Here is a 13,734-nt window from a genome sequence, read left to right as displayed (position 1 = left end):
TGTGAAATCTAAAAAACAAAACAAATGAACAAACAAAACAGAAACAGACCAATAGATACAGAGAACAAACTGTGTTTACCAGAGGGGAGGAGTATGGTCCCCTTCAAGGAGGGATGGTTAAAATAAGAGAAGGGCTTTAAGAGTTGCAAACTTCCAATTGTAAAATATATGTCATGGGGATGTAATGTGTAGCATAGGGAATATAGTCAATAATATTTTAATTACTTTGTATGATTACTAGATTTTTTGTGGTGATAACTAATGTATAAAAATATCAAATCACTATGTTGTACATCTGAAACTAATATATTATGTCAATTATGTGTCAGTGAAAAAAATACTACTCCAAAAAATGGAACATGAAAATTTTGAGAATATATATCTATCCAAAAAAAAATTCCATGTGAAAAGCATTAACTGAAATCAAGAGGTACATTCATATGGATAAATAATCAATAATCCATAAAGAATTTAAAACAATCATAAACCTACATTCACCTAATAATACAGCCTCAAAATTTAAACAAAACTGCCAAATTGGACAAATATATAGTGGGAAACTAAAATACTGCTTGCAAAAACTAAGTGTAACAGTTATTAAAGATATAGAATATTTGAATAATATAACTAACACACATGCATTTGCACACACAAACACACACAACAGAGAGGGTACTGACTTGGTTTTCCAACACTCTCAAAACATTTAGAAATACTGACCAGATATTATGTGCAAAATAGGCTCAATAAATTATTGAAATAGGCTCAATAAATGATTTGTATTATTTGCTAAGATACAATAAAAATAGAAATCAACAATAAAATGATAAACTTTCTTTAATACAAGTAGAATATAAAAAGCAAACTACAATAGTCTTGAATTAAAAAGGAAATCTAAATAATACTGGGAAAATAGATCTATCTGATCAAGAAACTAAAGCTGTTACTCAAAAAAACAAATAAAATGGTAAGATCTCCAGATTAACCATGAAAATAAAAGATGTAGCAAAATTATTAATATTCAAATTAACGTCTTCAATATTCTTTTCTTCTCCCTTTTCTTTTTCCTTTCCCTCTCCAACTATTCAAAGCCCACATCATTAGGTGGGGCTTAGCAAGGTGAGTGGCTATGCAATGTGGGTGCTTGGGGAGAGACATAGAGGCTCAACATAAGGAGACAGAGACCAAGCAGGGAGATGAGGTGGTCCTCACAGGAAAGGCAACCTAATATGGCCTATGAAAGACTGGGCAGGGTGAAGAGAGTGTTCATAAGGAAAGCACACAAAGCAACAGCCCAGGGACAACCAGGGTATCAGAAACCAAGCAAAGTGAGGGGGGCATCCCCAGGCTGGAGGGTATAGCTTTCTGGAGATTGAGAAGAGGGAAGAGGACCTCTATATAGGGGGACATTCAGAGTGGGGCCCACAGGAGGCCAGAGGGCATCCACCTAGGGAGTAGATGGTAGTTGGCCCAGCAGCATGGGATGTTAGATCTGCCATATGCTGAGGAAGGAATCCTTGCATAGAGAAAGCAGCAGCAGCAGCTAAGAGCAGGGCATTGGAACCTGAGCAGGGTAAGGAGGATGTTCACAGGAGGCCATCACAAGATGTCAGAGCCAGAAAAAGTTGAGAATGTGTCTATCTAGAAGGAAGGCTCAGCACAGAATCCAGAGGCTTAAGCATATTATAGTCCACATGGTGAGTGGACTGGTACAGCATGTCAGAGCCCAAAAGGATATAAGAGGGCTACCATGCAGGGAGTGACTCAACCCAAGGAGAATGAATAGGGGGGAGAGGTAGGTGCAATGTTGGAGCCCAAAAGAGGTAAAGAAGGTATTCTTACACAGTACCAAGTATAGGAGAGGAGGTAAGGAGGAAAAAGGCAATGGCAGTCAAGAGAGGAATAATGGCAGCCAGCCTTCTAACTGTTGGAGAAGGGGTTTAGAAATATGAAAAGGGAAACAACTAGAAAGAACTCTAAGATGTTTGATGAGCATTAGAGATGCCACTGTGAACTTGTTTTCATTATATAGCCATGGATATAGATATAATGTGTACATACATACATACATACACATAGGTCAAATAAATAGATGTAATGTGTACATACATACACATAGGTCAAACAAATTCCTTATGCCCACTGAGAAAGCCTAGGAGCAGCTGCATCTCAATGACTAGAAGCAATCCAAGTTCCCAGATCACAGCTTCTAAGTGATTCTCCTGGGCAAAAGGAACCATAGCTTCTTGGAGAAAACAGAAAATTCCAGGACTGGGGCAGGGATGGCAATATATGAGGATAAAATGTCTGGATAAAACACCCGAAACTAAGGAAGTACACAGAGACTGATGGGGAAATGTCTAAAGGACATAGAAGTCAACTTGAAGGAGCTCTCACTGGCCAGTTTGAGCATCAGAATAAATAATGAAATTAACAGATTATCTAATGATTAAATAATAATCTAGTGAATAAAATAGTAATCACTGAATCTAAATTATTAATACAAATGAATGAACTGAATATTTGATTAGGATGGCGTATTTACATAATTTCAGAGTAGCTCCCCATAAATCATATCAATTACAAAAGAGGAATGAGTAACTTTACAAGGGAGAAGCCTGGAAGGCACCACGTTAATCAAGTCCCAGTAATGGGACAAATCCAAATTAAGCACCCACTTTCAAGGATGCAATGAGAAGAATAAGCATCATCTCAGTGATATTCCTGCCAAAGATGCACAACTTTAATCATGTGGAAACATCAAACTCAAATTGAGGAACACTCTGCAAATTACTGACAATGTTCAAAACCGTCAGCATCAAAAAAAAAAAAAGTCAAGGTGGGGGCTTCCTTGGTGGCGCAGTGGTTGGGAGTCCGCCTGTCGATGCAGGGGACACGGGTTCGTGCCCCGGTCTGGGAAGATCCCACATGTCGCGGAGCAGCTGGGCCTGTGAGCCATGGCCGCTGAGCCTGCGCGTCTGGAGCCTGTGCTCCGCAACGGGAGAGACCACAACAGTGAGAGGCCCGCGTACCGCAAAAAAAAAAAAAGTCAAGGTGGGACTGAGGAAGTATTCCAAATGGAAGAAGACTAAAGCAACATAGCAAGTAAATGCAATGCATGGCTCTGACTGGATCCTTTTGCTGTAAAGCATATTTATGGGCAATTGGCAAAGCTTGAACTGGCTTTGTCGAATAGACTGCAGTAATAAGTCAATGATAATTTCCTAATGTTGATAGCTGGATTGTTGATATATAGAAGAATGTCCTTGTTTGTAGGAAATACACACTAAGGATTTGGGGGGGTGCCAAGATGGTGGAGTGGGAGGACACGGAGTTCATGTCTCCCCATGACTAGGGTACATACCAGATGCTAGTAGGGGACCTTGACACCCAAGGAGATGGGAGGAACCCCCGAGCAACCAGGTAGGACATGGAGGGGAGTGAGTAAGGAAGAGAAGTGGAGGCCAGACAGGACCAGTTCCCCTAAGGGGTGGCTGGGAGAGGGGAGGGGTTTCCACACCTGGAGGGACCCTCAGGGGCTTAGAGGATCAAGGGGGAGCACGCCTAGCATTTCCCCTCCCCACTCGGCCCTGGGGAGCCTGCTGGGGTCCCAGGTTGGATCCTCAGCCTTCCAAGGCCCCCTTTGACCCCATTGGTCCTAGGGGCTTAGGAGGGAAGGGGGGCGAGAAGAGGAGAGGTGGATGGGGAAGGGCCCTCCAGGATCAGAGGATCATGGGGGAGCATGCTTAGTGTTTCCCCTGCCCACTCGGCCCTGGAGAGCTTGCTGGGCTCCCAGAGCTTGTCCTCTGCCCTCTGAAGGCCCCTACAGCTGCATGGGTCCTAGGGGCATAGGAAGGAGAGAGGAAGAGGAGGAGAGGCAGACAGGGTGACCTTCCAGGACCGGAAGATCAGGGGACGTGCAGCTGGCATTTCCCCCACCCACTTGAGCCCTGGGAAGCCTGCTGGACTTCCAGAGCAGGTCCTCTACCTTCCAAGGCCTCCTCTGGTCGTGTGGGTCCTAGGGGCATAAGAGGGAGGGATGAGGGGGAGAAGAGGAGAAGTGGATGGGGAGGGGCCCTCTGGGATCAGAGGATCAAAGGGAATGTGCCTACCATTTCCCCTGCCCATCTGGGCCCCAGGGAGCCTGCTGGGCTCCCAAGCCTGGTCTTCTGCCCTCCAAGGACCCCTCTGGCTGCATAGGTCCTAGGGGCTTAGGAGCGGGGAAGGAGGGGGGAAGAGTAGGAGAGACAGACAGAGTGGGGGGACCCTCTGAGGCCAGAGGATAAGGGGAGGTGCGGCTGGGGTTTCCACCACCTACTCAGGCCCTGGGAAGCATGGTGAGTCCCAGGTTGGGGCCTCCACCCTCCAAGGCCCCCTCCAGCCGCATGGGTACTAAAGGCGTGGGAAGGAGAGAGGAAAGGGGAAGAGGAGGAGAGGCAGACAGTGGGGGGAGGAGACTCCAGGATCATCGTATCAGGGGAGATGTGGCTAGTTTCCCACCTGCTCAAGTCCCAGGAAGCCTGCTGGGCTTCCAGGCCTTGTCCCCTGCCTTCTGGGGCCCCCTCTGTCCATATGGGTCCTAGGGGCCTGGTCAGGGGGAAGAAGAGAGGAGGTGAACAGGGAAGAACCCTCCAGGATCAGGGGTTCAGGGGGAATGCCCCTAATATTTCTCCTGACAACTCAGCCCCTGGGGAGCCTGCTGGGGTCCCGGGCCTGGTCCTCCACCCTCTGAGGCCACAGGCACTCCTGGGCCTTACCAGCTGCACTGAGCCTAAGCCCCCCCTGCCCCCCCCTCACCATGGGCCCTTTCCAGCTGCATGGGCCCTAAGCCTAGGTCCTGGACCCCACCTAAACCATGTCCCTGCCTAAGCCTGCCTCCCACAGCCAAGGCATTTTCCAGCTTTTTTCCCCCTCTTTTCTGCTACTGTGGTTCTGTTATACCTTACAGTCATAGTTTCACTTATATATTTTATTTTTTCTAATATATCTGTTAGTTTTCTAATCTTATTTTACTTTTTACTCTTTCTTATTGTCCTGCTCCTTTTTTTCTTTTTCTTTTTTTTATTTTTTTGCCGCCCCATGCAGCTTGTGGGATTTTGGTTCATGAACCAGAGGTCGGGCCTGAGTTCCTTTGATGGGAGATCCAAGACCTAACCACTGGACTAACAGAGAACCTCAGACCCCAGGGAATATTCATTGGTGTGAGGTCTCCCGGAGGTGCTCATCTCAGCACCAAGAACCGGCTCTACCTAATAGCTTACAAACTCCAGTGCTAGAAGCCTCAGGTCAAACAGGAAAATAGGAACACAACTGTATGCTAACACATATATATGGAATCTAAAAAAATATGGTTCTGATGAAGTAAGGGCAGGACAAGAATAAAGATGCAGATGTAGAGAATGGACTTGAGGAGACGGGGAGGAGGAAGGGTAAGCTGGGACAAAGTGAGAGAATAACTGACATATATACACTGCTAAATGTAAAATAGATAGCTAGTGGGAAGCAGCTGCATGGCACAGGAGAATCAGTTTGGTGCTTTGTGACCACCTAAAGGCGTACGATAGGGAGTGTGGAAGGGAGGCGCAAGAGGGAAGGGGTATGGGGTAAAAACCTACGAGACCAAATAAATGAAGAGGAAATAGGCAACCTACCTAAGAAGGAACTCAGAGTAATGATAGTATAGGTGATCCAAATTCTTTGAAACAGAATGGAGACATGGATTGCAAAAGTTACAAGAAATGTTTAACAAAGATCTCGAAGAAGTAAAGAACAAACAAACACAGATGAACTACACAATAACTGAAATGAAAAATACACTAGAAGGAAACAATAACAGAATAACTGAGGCAGAAGAATGAATAAGTGAGCTAGACAGAATGGTGGAAATGTCAAGGAGCAGAATAAAGAAAGAAGAATGAAAAGAATTGAAGACAATTTCAGAGACCTCTGGGACAACACTAAATGCACCAACATTCGAATTATAGGGGTCCCAGAAGAAGATGAGAAAAAGAAAGGGTATGAAAAAATATTCGAAGAGATTAGAGTCAAAAACTTCCCTAACATGGGACAGGAAATAGCCACCCAAGCCCAGGAAGCACAGAAAGTCCCATACAGGATAAACCCTAGGAGAAACACACCAAGACACATATTAATCAAACTAACAAAAATTAAATTCAGAGAAAAAAAATAAAAGCAGCAAGGGGAAAAAAAGTACAAGGGAAGCTGATTCTTCTTGCAGGACATACTTAAAGTGATGAAAGGGAAAAAACTACAACCAAGATTACTCTACCCAGCAAGGATCTCATTCATATTCAACAGAGAAATCAAAAGCTTTATAGACAGGCAAAAGCTAACAGAATTCAGGACCACCAAACCAACTTTACAACAAATGCTAAAGGAACTTCTCTAGGCAGGAAACACAACGGAAGAAAAAGACCCACAAAAAGAAACCCAAAACAATTAAGAAAATGGTAATAGGAACATACATATTGATAATTACCTTGAATGTAAATGGATTAAATGTTCCAACCAAATGACACAGACTGGCTGAATGGATACAAGAACAAGACCCATATATGTGCTGTCTACAAGAGACCCACTTACAAGAGACCCACTTCAGACCTAGGGATACATACAGACTGAAAGTGAAGGGATGGAAAAAGATATTCTGTGTGAACAGAAATCAAAAGAAAGCTGAAGTAGCAATAGTTGTATCAGATAAAAGAGACTTTAAAATAAAGACTGTTACAAGAGACAAAGAAGGACACTACATAATGATCAAGGGATCAATCCAAGAAGATATAACAATTATAAATATTTATGCATCCAACATAGGAGCACCTCAATACATAAGACAAATGGTAACAACCATAAAAGGGGAAATTGACAGCATCACAATAATAGTGGGAGACTTTAACATCACACTTACACCAATGGACAGATCATCCAAACAGAAAATAAATAAAGAAACACAATCTTTAAATGACACAATAAACCAGATGTATTTAATTGATATTTATAGGACATTCCACCTGAAAGTGGCAGAATACACTTTCTTCTCAAGTGCACACAGAACATTCTCCAGGGCAGATCACATCTTGGGTCGCAAATCAAGCCTCAGAAAATTAAAGAAAATTGAAATCATATCAAGCATCTTTTCTCACCACAATGTTATGAGATTAGAAATAAATTACAGGAAAAAAACTGTAAAAAACACAAATACATGGAGGCTAAACAGTGTGCTACTAAATAAACAAGAGATCACTGAAGATATCAAAGATGAAAAAGAAATACATAGAAACAAATGACAATGAAAAAACAATGACACAAAACCTATGGGATACAGCAACAGCAGTTCCATGAGGGAGGTTTATAGCAATTCAATCTCACCTCAAGAAACAAGAAAAATCTCAAATAAACAATCTAACATTACGTGTAAAGCAACTAGAGAGAGAAGAACAAACAGAACCCAAAGTTAGTAGAAGGAAAGAAATCATAAAGATCAGAGCAAAAATAAATGAAATAGAAATGTAATCAACAGTAGCAAACATCAATAAAACTAAAAGCTGGTTCTCTGAGCAGATAAAACTGATAAACCTTTAGAGAGACTCATGAAGAAAAAAAGGCAGAGAACTCAAATCACTAAAATTAGGAATGAAAATGGAGAAATTACAACTGACTCCACAGAAATACATAGGATCATAAGTGACGACTACAAGCAACTATATGCCAACAAAATGGACAACCTGGAAGAAAGGGACAAATTCTTGGAAAGTTATAACTTTCCAAGACTGAACCAAGTAGAATTAGAAAATATTAAAGCACAGCAGTAGTGACAGCTGAACAGCTCAGTAAACTGAGCCCAAGCTCCCCGGTGCCGCCTGTGACAGCATCGCTCTGAGGACGAAGGGCTGACTGCAGGAAGACTGAACGAGCACTGGGTCCTTGGGCCAGACGCTCAGTTCGCGGCCCCACACTTGGGGCAGTGACTGGGAGTTGCTGAGCTTCCACGGACACTGACAGCAGCCCCAGGGCCTCACAGGGCACGGCGCCCCCTGACCCAGAGCCTTCCCTCTGGTTCTCATCACCGGCTGTCACCAGAGTTGCATGCAATGTTCCTTTCTTTTCTTTTTTCTTTTCTCAGTCCCTCAGCACGCAAAGGGGTGAAGCCCTGACACTCGCTGCCATGTGGATACACCCTGAGCACACGATGCTCGGCGAGAGAAGTCGGACACAGAAGGACACACAGGGTGTGGCACCACTGAGGAGAAACGTCCAGAACGGGTAGATGCACAGATTCCGAGAGCGGGTTCCTGGTTGTCAGGGTCTGCCAAGGGGGCGGACTGATAGGTAAGGGCGTGAGGGACATTTTTGGGGTGACGGAAGTGGTCCAAAGCACACCAGTAGGGACGGCTGAACAGCTCAGTAAAGTGTCCCCATGCTCCCCATTGCAGCCTGTGAGAGCATCGCTCTCAGGACAAAGGGTGACTGCAGGAAGAATGAACGAGCAGTGGGTCCTGGGCCCGGACACTCAGTTGGTGGCTCCCCACTTGGGGTAGTGACTGGGAGTTGCTGGGCCTCCATGGAGACTCGCTGCAGCCCCAGGGCCTCACAGGGCATGGCGCCCCCACCCCAGACCTTTCCCTCTGCCTATAATCCCTGCTGTCAGCAGAGTTGCGTGTAATATTTCTTTCTTTTGTTTTTTCTTTTCTTAGTCCCTCAGCACGCAAAGGGATGAAGCCCTGACACTCGCTGCCACGTGGATGCACCCTGAGCACACGATGCTCAGCGAGAGAAGTCAGAGATAGAAAGGCACCCAGTGTGTGTCACCACTGAGGAGAAACGTCCAGAAGAGGTAGATCCACAGAGTCAGAGAGTAAGTCCCTCGTTGTCAGGGGCTGCCGAGGGGGAGGAGTGATAGCTAAGGGCATGAGGGACGTATTTTGGATGACGGAAAGGGTCCAAAACATGGTGGTAGTGATGGCTGCAGAGCTTAGTAAACTGTCCCCTCTCACTGGTGCTGAATGTGAGAGCATCGCTCTCAGGACAAAGGGTTGACCGCAGGAAGACTGAACGAGCTGTGGGTTCTCGGCCAAGATGCTCTCCTGACGCCCCCCACGTGGGGAAGTCACTGGTATTTTCTGAGCCTCCTCGGAGACTGGCAGCAGCTCCAGGGCCTGACAGGACATGGTGCCCACGGCCCCAGAACCTCCCCTCTGTTTCTCATCGCCGGCTGTCACCACACTTGCATGCAACGTTCCTTTCTTTTCTCTTGTCTTCTTTACGTCACAAGGCCATGCAAAGGGATGAAGCCCTGACACTCACGGCCGCGTGGATTCATCCTGAGAACACGATGCTCAGTGAGAGAAGTCAGATACAGAAGGACACCCAGTGTGTGTCACCACTGAGGAGAAACATCCACAACAGGTAGATCCACAGAGTCAGAGAGTGGGTTCCTGGTTGTCAAGGGCTGGCGAGGTGACGGAGTGATAGCTAAGTGCATGAGCGACATTTTGCGGGTGACGGAAGTGGTCCAAAGTATGGCAGTAGTGACGCCTGCACAGCTCAGTAAACTGTCCCCATGCTCCCCGGTGCAGCCTTTGAGAGCATCGCTTTTAGGACGAAGGGCTGACCGCAGGAAGACTGAACGAGCGGTGGGTCCTGGGACCACACGCTCAGTTGGCGGCCCTCCACTTGCGGAAGTGACTGGGATTTGCTGAGCCTCCACGGAGACTGGCAGCAGCCCCAGGGCCTCACAGGGCACGGCAACACCTGCCTCAGAGACTTCCCTCTGCTTCTTATCACCGGCTGTCACCAGACTTACATGCAATATTCCATTGTTTTCTTTTATCTTTTTTCCGTCCCTCAGCACGCAAAGGGGTGAACCCCAGACACTCGCTGCCACGTGGATGCACCCTGAGGACACGATGGTCAGCGAGCGAAGTCAGACACAGAAGGACACACAGTGTCTGACCCCACTGAGGAGAAACGTCTAGAACAGGTAGATCCACAGAGTCAGAGAATAAGTCCCTCGTTGTCAGGGTTGGCCGAGGAGAAGGAGTGATAGGAAAGGGCATGAAGGACATTTCTGGGGAGAAAGAAATGGTCCAAAACATGGCAGCAGTGATGGCTGCAGAGCTTAGTAAACTGTCACCCGTGCACCGGTGCAGCCTCTTAGAGCATCGCCCTCAGGACGAAGGGCTGACCGCAGGAAGACTGAATGAGCAGTGTGTTTTCGGCCAAGACGCTCAGCTGGCGCACTCCACATGGGGAAGTCACTGGTACTTGCTGAGCCTCCAAGGAGACTGGCAGGAGCCGCAGGGCCTCACAGGGAATGGCGACCCGGGCCCCAGAGCCTCTCCTCTGTTTCTCAACACTGGCTATCAGCAGACTTGCATGCAACGTTCTTTTCTTCTATCTTCTCTTTTTTACATCACTAGGCCATGCAAAGGGGTGAAGCACTGACACTCGCTGTCAAGTGGATGCAGCCTGAGAACACGATGCTCAGCAGGAGAAGTCAGACACAGAAGGACACACAGTGTGTGACCCCACTGAGGAGAAACGTCCAGAACAGGTAGATCCACATAGTCAGAGAGTGGGTTCCTGTTGGTTAGGGGCTAGCGAGGGGACGGAGTGATATCTAAGTGTGTGAGGGACAGTTAGGGGCTGATGGAAGTGGTCCAAAGCACGGCAGTAGGGACGATTGCACAGCTCAGTAAACTGTCCCCATGCTGCCCTTTGTAGCCTGTGAGAACATGGCTGTCAGAGCGAAGGGCTGACTGCAGGAAGAGTGAACGAGCAGTGGGTCCTGTGCCCAGACTCTCAATTGGCGGATCCCCACTTGGGGTAGTGACTGGGAGTTGCTGAGCCTCTACAGATACTCACTGCAGCCCCAGGGCCACAGGGCACGGGGCCCCCGGCCCCAAAGCCTCCCCTCTGTTTCTTATCACCACCTGTCACCAGACTTGCATGCAACGTTCCTTTCTTTTCTCTTGTTTTCTTTACGTCACTAGGCCATGCAAAGGGGTGAAGCCCTGACGCACACTGCCACATGGATGCATCCTGAGAGCACGATGCTCAGCGAGAGAAGTCAGACACAGAAGGACACACAGGGTGTGACCCCACTGAGCAGAAACGTTCAGAAGAGGTAGATCCACATAGTTAGAGAGTGGGTTCCTGATAGTTAGGTGCTAGCGAGGGGAAGGAGTGATAACTAAGGACGTGAGGGACATTTTTCGAGAGAAGGAAATGGTGCAAAACATGGCAGTGGTGATGGCTGCAGAGCTTAGTAAACTGTCCCCTATGCACCGGTGCAGCCTCTGAGAGCATCGCCCTCAGGACCAAGGACTGAGTGCAGGAAGACTAAACGAGCAGTGGGTTCTCGGCCAAGATGCTCGGCTGGTGCACCCCACGTGGGGAAGTCACTGTTACTTGCTGAGCCTTCAAGGAGACTGGCAGGAGCCCCAGGGCCTCACGAGGCACGGCACCCCCAGCCCCAGAGCCTCCCTTCTGTTCCTCATCACCGGCTGTCACTAGACTTGCATGCAACGTTCCTTTCTTTTATCTTGTCTTCTTTACCTCACTAGGCCACGCAAAGGGGTGAAGCCCTGAAACTCGCTGATATTGGATTCACCCTGAGACCTCTACCCTACGGGAGAGAAGTCAAACACAGAAGGACTCACAGGGTGTGACACCACTGAGGACAAACGTCCAGAACAGGTAGATCCACATAGTCAGAGATTGGGTTCCTTGTTGTCGGGGGCTAGCGAGGCGACGGAGTGATAGGTAACGGTCTGAGGGACATTTTTTGGGGTGATGGAAGGGGTCCAAAGTACAGCAGTGGGGATGGCTGCACAGCTCAGTAAACTGTCCCCAGGTTGCCTATTGTAGCCTGTGACAACATCGCTCTCAGGAGGTAGGCCTGACTGCAGGAAGACTGAACGAGCAGTGGGTCCTGGGCCCAGACGCTCAGGAAGTGACTGGGAGTTGCTGAGCCTCCATGGAGACTGGCAGCAGCCCCAGAGCCTAACAGGGCACGGTGCCCTCATCCCCATAGCCTCCCCTCTGTTTCTCATCACCATCTGTGGCTAGATTTGCATGCAACGTTCGTTTCTTTCCTCTTGTCTTCTTTACCCAACTAGGCCACGTGAAAGCGTGAAGCCCTGACACTCGCTGCCTCGTGGATGCACCCTGACAACACGATGCTCAGCGAAAGAAGTCAGACACAGAAGGACACACAGGATGTGGCCTCACTGCGGAGAAACGTCCAGAACTGGTAGATCCACAGAGTCAGAAAGTGGGTTCCTGGTGGTCAGGGGCTGGCGAGGGGACGGAGTGATAGCTATGTGCATGAGGGACATATGGGGGTGATGGAAGTGGTCCAAAGCACAGCAGTAGTGACGGCTGCACAGCTCAGTAAACTGTCCCCATGCTCCCCTTTGTAGACTTGAGAACATCACTCTCAGGATGAAGGGCTGACTGCAGGAAGATTGAACGAGCAGTGGCTCCTGGGCCCAGACGCTCAGTTGGTGACCCCCCACTTGGCATAATGATTGGGAGTTGCTGATCCTCCACGGAGACTTGCAGCAGCCCCAGGGCCTCATAGGGCATGGCGCCTCCGGCCCCACTGCCTTCCCTTTGGTTCTCATCACCAGCTCTCACCAGACTTTCATGCAATGTTCCATTGTTTTCTTTTATCTTTTTTACGTCCGTCAGCACGCAAAGGGTTGAAGCCCTGACACTCGCTGCCACTTGGAGGCACCCTGAGCACACGATGCTCAGTGAGATAAGTCAGACACCTAAGGACACACAGGGTGTGACAGCCCTGAGGAGAAACGTCCAGAAGTGGTAGATCCTCATAGTCAGAGAGTGGGTTCCTTGTTGTTAGGGCCTGGCGAGGGGACGGAGTGATAGCTAAGTGCAATAGGGACATGTTTCGGGTGATGAAAGTGGTCCAAAGCATGGCAGTAGGGACGGCTGCACAGCTCAGTAAAGTGTCCCCCGTGCTCCGGTGCAGCCTGTGAAAGCTTCGCTCTCAGGACGAAGGGCTGACTGCAGGAAGACTGAACGAGCAGTGTGTCCTTGGCCCAGGCGCTCAACTGGCGCCCCCCTCTTGGGGAAGTCAGTGGGACTTGCTGAGCCTCCACGGAGACTGGCAGTAGCCCCAGGGCCTCAGAGGGCACGGTTCCCCCGGCCCCAGAGCCTTCCCTCTGTTTCTCATTACCAGCTCTCACCAGACTTGCATGCAACGTTCCTTTCTTTTATCTTGTCTTCTTTACATCACTAAGCCACGCAAAGGCGTGAAGCCCTGATGCTGCCACGTGGCTGCACCCTGAGATCTGTACGCTATGGGAGAGAAGTCAGACACAGTAGGACACACAGTGTGTGACCCCACTGAGGAGAAACGTCCAGAACAGGTAGCTCCACAGAGTCAGAGAGTGGGTTCCTTGTTGTCAGTGGCTGGCGAGGGGATGGAGTGATAGCTAAGTGCGTGAGGGACATTTTGGGGGTGATGGAGGTGGTCCAAAGCACGGCAGTAGTGACAGCTGCACAGCTGAGTAAACTATCCCCATGCTCCCCGGTGTAGCCTGTGAGAGCATCGCTCTCAGGACTAAGGGCTGACCGCAGGAAGACTGAACGAGCAGTGGGTCCTTGGCCCAGACGGTAAGTTGGCAGCCCCCCACTTGGGGAAGTAACTGGGAATTCCTGAGCCTCCATGGAGCCTGGCAGCAGCCC

Source organism: Grampus griseus, assembly GCF_964374135.1.
Source record: "Grampus griseus genome assembly, chromosome: 8".
Classification (NCBI taxonomy): Eukaryota; Metazoa; Chordata; class Mammalia; order Artiodactyla; family Delphinidae; genus Grampus; species Grampus griseus.
This window is presented reverse-complemented; position numbering follows the sequence as displayed.